Here is a 9,253-nt window from a genome sequence, read left to right as displayed (position 1 = left end):
CACACACCCATATGCCTCTTGCTAATATCTACACACACAAAAACAATTAACAAAGATTCTTTAAGTCGGATGAATCTATTGCAATTGACCGAACGTGAAGAAAGGTTGTTATTGAAAGACATACCTGAAATACCTTATAGTACACATGATCACCACAATCCACACATGACACATAACATGCCCATGATGTTTCCATTAACACTGGTGTGTGGTCTGAAAGTTCTCAAGATCCCCCTGTGTTCACACCTCCAATGCTGGGGTGTGAGTGCCCTACTCTTTCAATGAAAGAACTTGGCAAGTCTTAATTTCTGTAGGCTTTATAAAGCCCTCTGGGGAATCCAGGGATTACTCGCCAGCAGTTGTAACTTCTTCCGTTCTTTTTTTTTTTCTTTTTAATAAATTAGGAAGTGTTTTTTGAGTGGCTAAGGAGGAGGTGGGGGTCCTGAAAAACATATTCCATGGGACAGCCTCTTTGGAGGTGAAGCATTCAGTATCTGTTTCCATAATTTAGCCCATGCTTTTCAGTGAGGTGTTTGGAAGTCTTCCTGGCTTCAAAGAAATTCCCACTGCAGTGGACACTGTGTCAGAGGCCAAGTCTAATGACATCCTGTGCCATTTGCCTGGTGCTTATTTTCAGAGCTGGCACTAAATACTGGTGAAGATTTTGGTGACTTTGCCTCCTACTCTTCCCATGTCAGTTACTAAAGGCAGCATTGTCTGTGACTTGTTTTGTAGAGGGATCTGCTCCTCAGTCAGCATCAAGTGTAAGAGCCTACCTTTGATGCTGTACCACACAGGTGACAGCTGGCCTTGCAGAGCAGTGCTGATGTCCAGCATGGGGGCTGCCTTGCCTGGTTGATAATATGGAATCCAGCCCACCGCAGTGTGAGCCCATCTGAGCACCTCAGCTTCCTGAGGCTCTGGGGATGACGTAGGCAGACTGTCCTCACCCTCAGTTGCCTCCTGATGACTTCGCTTTCAAGGAAGGCAAGGAAGAAACCAAGGTGCCTCAGGCCCAGCTCCTTGTCTGATTCACTGTCTGAGTTCCATTAAAGAGCCTGGACTGTGTGAGCAGTGATGATGCTCGTCTTTAATCCCACCTGGGAAGACAGAGGCAGGGGAATCTCTGTGAGTTTGAGGCTACCCCGGTCTACATAGTAAGTTTCAAGATAGCCAGGGTCACAGAGAGAGTACATTTGGGGAAGGGCCAGGTTGATATGAATGAAATGCTGTGAGCAGCTCGTTCTTATCACATCATAGATTGATTTTCCAGTCTATAACTACCTGTGGGACAATGGAGAAATGCCTTTAAGCATAAATATTGAATTAGGTTAATACCAATGAATTTGATATATGTTGAGCTAAACTATGAATAATACACAAACTAATGACAAGGAGAAGACAGTTCTGTGAGCTCAACCTTTCCCACTGACCTAGACAGACATCGCAGCTACATCTGGAGAGCTTGAGGTCAAATACTGTCTCTGGCTGACTGGATCTTCATGAATGTCCCAGTAAGTGAAGTATCCGTTGATATAGTGATAAGCACCATCCTTGCAGAGACATGATCGTCTCCACCACGGGGCTTCGCACACAGGTGTGAAGTCAGGAGCATAGGTCGTTTCCACTCCAAGATAACTAACTATACAGGAAGCAGTGCAGGAGCGAGCCGAGCCTGGCGCATCACACGTTTACTCCCAGGTACAGGAGCCGTGAGTTTCAGGCCAGCCTAGGCTACGGTGAGACATCCAGACAAACAACGGAAAGAAGAGACTTAATTTAAAATACATCTCTTAACAAAGGCCTGTAGACACAACACTTAACCAAAACAAGAAAAAGGAAATATTTGAGCAGCTGCTAAGTTCCTACATGGATGGCAAAAATTTGAGAGCTACACAGAGAGAGAGGAAAATAAACTAGTCAAGGCAGATACGATGGCAAGATATAAAACCGTCCTATGACCTTATAACCTGGTGTATAATAACATACAGAATGTTTAGCACAAAAGCTTTGTTTAGGGCAGGGATAGGAGGCAAGGTTTCTACCTACTACAGAAAAGGAAGCTTATCGGGTGTGAAATTTGTGGGAAATGTGTGCTTCTGTCATGCCACTTCAGATGTATTTTCTGCTAATTGTTTACATTAAAATCTGAAGAGGGAAGAGCATATAATCCTCAAGAGCAATTAGCAAGGAAGCATCTGGAGGCTTCTGAGTTCAGGATCATGAAGCCCTGCTGTCCCAAATCTAAGCACTTCTATGTGTATTCTGTGTGCCTGTGTCTGTGTGTCTGTGTCTGTGTGACTGTGTGTCTGTGTGTCTGTTTCTATGTTTCTGCGTTTCTTTCTTTCTCCCTCTCTCCCCCTCTTCCCTTCCCCCTCCCCCTTCCTCTCCCCCTTCTCTCTTTGTATGTGTATGTGCGTGCGTGTGTGTGTGAGTGCGTGTGTGTGTGTGTGTGTGTGTGTGTGTGTATCTGAGTGCATGTTTCTGTGTGGCTGCATGTATATGTATGTATACCTGATTGCATGTGAATGTGCCTGTGTGACTGTGTCTTCTGTGTAACTGTGTACTCTGTGTATGACTATGTGTGTGTGTGCGTGCGTGCGTGTGTGTGTGTGTGTGTGTGTGTGTGTGTGTGTGTGTGTGTATCTGAGTGCATGTTTCTGTGTGGCTGCATGTATATGTATGTATACCTGATTGCATGTGAATGTGCCTGTGTGACTGTGTCTTCTGTGTAACTGTGTACTCTGTGTATGACTATGTGTGTGTGTGTGTGTGTGTGTATGTGTGTGTGTATTTGCAGCCTTCTGAAATGTGAATTATGTCAAACCACACCTGCATTACAGAGATCCTCTGCTCTGTGCAAATGAGACTTTTGGAAGTCACGCAAGCCGCAACCCAGGAAAGGGGAGAAGCAAGACATGCAGGTTTAAAGAAAATTTGAGAGCAGTTTATAAACTATTAACTATTACAGTCTATTAAAACAATGCCTCTCCCGCAACCAAAAAAAAAAAAAAAAAAAAAAAAAGAAAGAAAGACCTCAATCTGTGCTTCATACACACAGACACATATCTTGTCAGGGAGCACACAGAGAGACAGATTGTCAGCATGGAACACAAGTCAGAGGCTTGGGGTTTGGTGGCTGGAGTGAATGAACACACCGGAGCATGGTAAACAAGATTGCTGAGTCACAGGGACATGTAAGTCAACACGCCTGCACTCATAAGGTACACATGTATGTACAGAGAAATAGCAAAGGGCCATGTGTGCTGACACTTGGCCTCTGTCCTCTACATGAAAGACAAGCAGTACTAGCCAAACACGATGAAAGCCTTGACAGCCAACAAGGTCCTGGACACAGTTCCAAAGCACAACCAACCAGGGAGACATTCACCATCTATCTACCACCAAAGACATATGTATGGGTGGACACACACATGAACAAAAGCCTCATCCCAAAAGGCTGAGGAGTAAATATCAACCCAAAGCACACAAACAATTCCAAAGCAGAACAGCACTGGGTCCTTTGAGCCCACTGGACTGGGGCGAAGAGTGTCTTTGCACAGGGACAGAAACTGAAATCAAGGCTGTAGGGGGAGGGGGCATTTAAGCCATTGCAAACAGTGGAGCGTTATCCACTATGGCATTCTTATAATGGAAGAAACAGGAAATATTTGAATTGTCCATAAAATGGAACCACTTCCTTCACTGACAGAAAAGTCGAGGTAAACCGAGATCATGGAATGCAATGGACAACTGTGTCAGTAACTCCAGTCTTGGGGTCCTGAGACGAAATGCTGTAGCCATATATGTGCAAAAAGACTGTTCTCAGCAACAGTGCCTGCTTGACAGAGGACTTCTCTAGGAAGCAAACTTTCTCTTGAAATACCCACCTCAACTCAAAGCCAAAAGGCCCCAGCAAGTTTGTGTATGCCATAGACAGGATGGGAAGGAGACAGAGCCCAGTGACCTCAACTGATTCTGCCCCATGGCCTCTGAAGCAGCTCCTCTTCTCCCACTGTTCCTAGTCTGGACTCTTCCTATTCTTGGTTCTCTTGGACCTGGACGGGGACAAATAAAGTCCTTGCTCTCCCTTCCATACCTGCAGCAGAACACTGTCAGACAGGTACAATGGGAATACGTATATCTTCCAGCTTAAAACTTATGGTACATTGAGAGCAAAGGGTTGTGTCAAGGAAAGATTTGTTGCAGGCACAGATTTTTAAAAAAATGAGTGGCAGATCCACATTGCTTGCAACACGGGTGGTCCCTACATGTTTCCTGGGCAGCAAAGTAGAACTGGCCCTGGTTGTGGGGCAGAGGTTTGCAGGTGAGCAAGTCCTGAGGGCGTGAGAGAGGGAAAGCTGGCCTAGACCACCTTGGCCTGCAGCAGCACCGGGGAGTGTGGACTCTGTAGCTCACTTGAGCATCACATAATGTTATGGTATGGATATGCCAATCCCAAGGGTATAACAACAAAGAGTTGGCTCTGCCCCCTTGCATTTTGATTTTGGATAAGCTAGCATGGGCAGGGTTGGAGAATTTTCTCTGGTGGTATGGGTGCATGTAGGAGAGCTGGCAGGCCCAGATCCAGTGACTTGAGTTGGTCACTCCAACATATACCTCACCTATGACTTGTTAGAGTGAATGAAGAGGCCGGTCCTACAGATACAAACACACAGGATCTCCATGACACAGGGTAACAACAGGATATCTGAGAGGACTCCCAATGAGGTTCCAGTATTGAGAGTGTAGAAGAAGCCTGAGGTCTTGAACCAAACCAATGACTCATTGCAATAAACATTTGCAAGCAAAGATGTGTGGACACACTGTGACATGCTACAACTTTTACAACAAGGTTTTTTTCCGTTGGAGGAGAGGTTGCAAGGGTGGTGAGTGTGTATGAGGGGACAGGGATATAAGTAGGACTAGGGTGCACAATGTGAAATTCACAAGGAACCCATAAAAAGGGTTTATTTTTATTTTTTTATTTTAAAGAAGTGTCAAAGGGTTCCAGGCTGAGGTAGATCTCCAAACTGCAATCTAATTGAGATGTTTTTATTTCTGAGAGCAGAGCCTCAGACAGATGGGGCCCTCTATTCTTAACTGATGGCTATCATAGCTCCTGCCAGGAAGGAGTCAGGATGAGAGAGTGCTCACTGTTGGGTACCCCATACTTGGGCAGGTGCTATGTTTTAGTCAGGGTTCCTATTCCTGTACAAGCATCATGATCAAGAGGCAAGTTGGGGAGGAAAGGATTTATTCAGATTACAACTCAACATTGCTGTTCATCACCAAAGGAAGTCAGGGCTGGAACTCAAGCAGGGCAGGAATCAAGAACTGATGCAGAGGCCATGGAGGGATGTTACTTACTGGCTTGCTTCTGCTGGCTTGCTCAGCTTGCTTTCTTATAGAACCCAGGACTATCAGCCAAGGGATGGCACCACCCACAATGGCCTGGGTCCTCCACCCTTGATCACTAATGGAGAAAATGTCTTACAGCTGGGTCTCATGGAGGTATTTCCTCAACTGAGGCTCCTTTCTCTGTAATAACTCCAGCTTGTGTCAAGTTGACACACAAAACCAGCCAGTACATGACAGCTTGTGCACCAAGTCTTACCTATTCCTCCAAGACCCTTACTGTGGTACTGGATTGACACCATGTACCTGACATTGTGAAAAATCTTGGCTGGTTCTTTACTCCAGGAACCTCAATCACCTCCCCAATGAGAGGGTGGTTGTGTGGTCTGCTGTGCAGCACTTTACAAAGCATGACAGTCATACACTATTTCTGTGATCAATGCCTAAGCATGTCAACAAAACAGGACAAAGTTGCCAACACAGAGACTCTTCTCTAATTGACCTCAGAAGTCTTGAATGAAATCACACTGGCACTTCAGATCTCAGTAGTATTTACATAGGTAAATTGATCAGGGACAGCCTGCCTACAGAAGCCACCCTCACACAGTACAATATTATTTTGAATTATTTAGGAAAGAAATTACATATGAAGATATATTTACCTTTGCATTGCATTTATCTTCTTAAAAATTCCACTTTCACATGTGGTCGAATTAATTACGGGATTTTTTCCCCCTTTCTATTGAAATTTCTGGTCTCAGAAATCATTAACTGTTTGTTTGAAATACAGCTTAAGAAACAGGAATTATCTATTATGTTAGATTATGCAGTCCATTCTAGAAGGTTCTAATGAGAGAATACATTTTAACGTAATAATTTAATCTCTTAATGTTGGTCTCCTGATTTTCTGAGGTTGATCAATAATAATATAAGTGACAGAAAGTCATTCCAGCACCCTGAAGTTACTGTCTAAGGAAGTGGGAAAGAAGCCTGTTGGCCTCGCCCAGTTAGGTGGATGTACATGTGTGGAGGCATAGCACACATGGTCTGAGTGGTAATGAATAGTACCAATGAGAGGCTACAGTCAGGAAGACCCATGCTAGAGTTCCTCCCTGGAGGCTCCTTCAGTTCATAAGTGTCCTCTCTCAAGCCACAGACACCCCTGTTGTGATGAAGAGTCCCCAGGGTCCCTGAGCAGAAACCATGTCCACCCAAAGGAGGTCCAGATTTGAACAATTCTAGCTACATTTAGCAATGAGACCACTTTTAGGCACTCATAGGAATGATCAGCTGCCAAGTAATCATTGATTTCTCCCTCTGGTTGGTCCCCGAATGCGCAGAACCATCCCACTCTCTGGTCATACTTCTCAAAATACCCTCTACCAGATGCCTACAAATCAAGTTTGCTGCATGGTCCGAGACGACCCTGGCTGTCACCTCCTGCAGAGCACAGGCACTCAGGTCTGATGTGGTGTTCTGTGGTACATGCCAGCTGGAACCAGCACAGGAGGTTTAGATCTAGGGAGATCTTGGTGCTCTTCACTTCAGAGACCAGAGGGGCAACACAGTCTACCCTGCTCAGGGAGAACACTGCTGCTGTGATGTGCCCTTCTCCACATCTGTGAAGCCTTCCTCCCTTCCTCTTTGCTGCAGGAGTACCGTCCTCCAGTTGTCTCCAGCCCCACAGATTTGCAAGCTCATAATTTCACTTTCAAAATTATTGTGGTTTGATCATTGCTGAGCAGCTATTTCTGCCTTAAAACATCCCTGCCTTGGGTTGGAGACATGACTCAGCACTTAAGGTGATTTATTCTTGTCAAGGACCCAGGCGCGAAGGCTAGCATCCATACGGTGCTCACAGCCATCAATAGCTCCAGTTCCGGAGAATCTAATGCCCTTCTCTGACCTGCGGTAGCAGGTCACAGGCATATACATGGTGCACATACATACCTGCAGACCAAAAGCTATGCACAAAATAAAGTTTTAAAAAAATCTAAAAAGCAACTATGTGTATATTGCTTCCTAGGGATAAAAGGAAGGTCCTAAGCCGTGGGAAGCTAATAAAGTTTATAAGGCCTGTGAATCTCAGAAAGTTATAAATCTCCAAGGCTGTCTCTCCAAGGTTATTAGCAAGTAATTGTAGAGAGGGGTTTTTCCTCCCCGTGTTGCTGCCTGCAAGTCATAGAAGGAGCTGTAGGGACAAAGTTTTCATGAGGAGATTGGCTTTATAGTGAAGCAGCTGCCTTTGAATCATCCACTCTCCCATGAATGAGTCCTCATTCGTACTTCTTTAAGTAGCCCCAATAAACTGCTGGTTCACCAAGCCGGACTCGAAAGAATCCTTTCTTTGGTCAGTCATTGATGCCGATATTTGATAAAGAGATGTCTGTTCATGTCTTTCAGGAAAAGCCACACAGTCTCACTCACAACTTAGCATAGGTTGCCCAGAGAACTAAGAGACCAAATGGAGGCTGTGCATGAAATGTGGTCTATTGAGACCACCCATGGGAATGCAGGGTTGTGGTATGGGTCGGGTGGGACCAGGTAGGAGCAGGATTCACTTTTCTATAGTGCTGCTAAGGCCCAGTAGTGGTTGCTACTTGATCACATCAGTTCAAGGTCAGGATCTGCAGGCTGCTCAGGGATATGTACTATTCACGGAGCCCTGCTCTGCTTCTCTGTTCTACAGGTTACACAGCATATACAGTGACAGCATCAGTGTGTTGTTGTTAGCAATGACATCACTAGTTCAACTAGCAGCCCTAGGACCTGCTGGCTCCGTGGGAGGCTATCAATAGCTTCTTGGCTACAGAACCTGAGTTTCTATCCTTGACATTTCTGCCTTGAATGTCTTAACTCCAGGGCCTTCACTTACAAAGAGGGGAAGTGTCATCAAGGTGCACTGAGGTCACAGGCTGGGCCTCAAAGCTAGGTGACTGCTGTCCCAATAAGAAGATATATGTGTACCTACAGAGCTAGAGAGGCAGCCTAATTGATAAAGTACTTGCTTTGATAGCATGAGGATCTGAGTTTGAACCTCCAATCCATGCTAAAAAACAAACAAACAAAAACCAGAATGTGGTAACACGTGTTTGTAATCCTAGAGCAGAGACAGATGGATCACTGGGTCTTGCTGCCTGCCTAACCTAATATATACATTCCAGGTCAGTGAAAGACACTGTCTTAACATCAACAACACCCAAAACACAAAGCAACAAAGCTAAGGAACATGAAGAATGGTGGCAGAGGGTTTCTTTGGCCTCCACATGCACTGCACTAGCTCTCAAGCAAACATGAGCATACACATCTCAAGCACTTACACACACATGAATGTTTGAACACACACAGATGCACACAGCTGAAGAGACATATGCAGAAAATTGGAGGGGCACTCTGTGGATACAGGAAGACCTACCATTGTTCCTGTGAGCAGAGGGTATTGTCACTTTCCCATCTTGTGTCGCCTTGTGGGAGTTTTGTTACAGTAGCCTGTGACATTGATCTCCCTGGATACAAAAAGACAGAGATGACTAAAACCCCACCCAAAGAAAGTTCTACCTGAGCTGAATTAATCACAAGACATGCTGGGATAAAGTCATGTGACTTTGTGTCTACTCTGGAACCTCTTACCTTGATAAAGCTCAACATGACTCAACTCTGCTCCCTTTCCCTTGTGCCTGGGGCAATGCACAACTTCAAGGTACTGCACTTTGCAGAGAAGTGGCCCTGCGGATAGGTTTCTGAGGGACCATACTATTAGGAAGACATCATGAATGACATGCCTCTTTAGCAGAGGCTGGCAGGGTCAGTTCAGCCACAACATGAGCCTTTCCTGATGCAAACCTACTCTCTGCCCTCTCTAAGCCAAGAGCGATGGCTGCTCTGCCCTGCGGTC

The sequence above is a fragment of the Rattus norvegicus genome, chromosome 1 (genome assembly GCF_021556685.1).
Source record: "Rattus norvegicus strain SHRSP/BbbUtx chromosome 1, alternate assembly SHRSP_T2T, whole genome shotgun sequence".
Taxonomy (NCBI): domain Eukaryota; kingdom Metazoa; phylum Chordata; class Mammalia; order Rodentia; family Muridae; genus Rattus; species Rattus norvegicus.
This window is presented reverse-complemented; position numbering follows the sequence as displayed.